The sequence below is a fragment of the Pteropus alecto genome, unplaced genomic scaffold, assembly GCF_000325575.1.
Source record: "Pteropus alecto unplaced genomic scaffold, ASM32557v1 scaffold338, whole genome shotgun sequence".
Lineage (NCBI taxonomy): Eukaryota > Metazoa > Chordata > Mammalia > Chiroptera > Pteropodidae > Pteropus > Pteropus alecto.
This window is the reverse complement of record NW_006441995.1, coordinates 337,808-338,698: the sequence shown is the minus strand read 5'-3', so window position 1 is coordinate 338,698 and position 891 is coordinate 337,808. Positions and strand designations below refer to the sequence as shown.

The 891-nt window shown below is 45.0% G+C and overlaps 1 pseudogene; it reads left to right on the top strand.

Annotated features, from left to right (window-relative positions):
* Positions 1-447: 447 nt before the first annotated feature.
* LOC112486111 lies at positions 448-566 on the top strand (annotated as a pseudogene).
* The last annotated feature ends 325 nt before the right edge of the window (positions 567-891 follow it).

The following is an 891-nucleotide window of genomic DNA, read 5'->3' as shown; positions in this document are numbered from 1 at the left end:
TGCCCTTTAGGCCTTTGTTACTATTATGGTATCGCATTTTCTTGCTCACACAACTTTAGACAGTCCCTTTATTCACTATCCTCAAATGACATGTGAGCCATCTCTTTGCTGTAAGGACTGACTGAGACACCCTTCTCAGTTAGGATGTATGTATGGGTTGCAGTGGTGAGCAGTTTGCAAAACTCTGAGGAGCCTTCTAGGAGGATTAGTTTGCAGACTCCAATACCCTCTGTTTTATAGATTAATGTTAACAGATCAATTCTCTGATGGCTCAGACTGAGGGCCAATGAGTGACTAGGGACATTCACCATAAGGGAAAGGAACCAAGGTCAAGAAAAGGGCTGGCTTGGAGGACAGCTCTTGGCTAAGGCTGCCCTGATGCAGCTTTCCTGGCATCATGGACATACCTCCAAAAAACAGCTGTGTATGATCATTTAGAACAAGCCGGTCTATGGCCATGCTACCCTGAACAAGCCCGATCCCGTCTCATCTCGGAAGCTAAGCAGGGTCAGGCCTGGTTAGTACTTGGATGGGAGACCACCTAGGATGACCAGGTGCTGTAGGCGTAAAAAATAAAAAAATAAGGGATTGTAAGCTGACAAGGTCCTTGCAGTCTGTGAGGTCAACCAAGGGTTGCCTTGCCTAAACAACAACAACAACAACAACAACAACAAAAAGCCAGGTAACTAGTAAGTGTGCCTTTGCTGACCTTATCAAGTCTTTCTATTTTTCCATACTTTACCTTGAGAAACTCTTGCCAGACCAGTGGCATAACTGTGGATTGCTATCCAGGTCACATTCTTCAGTGGATTGGTAGCCAGCACAGATGTTGCCAGTGTTCTTACAGCAATGACCAAGTACTGTATCTTGATATCAAACCATCCACTTTCC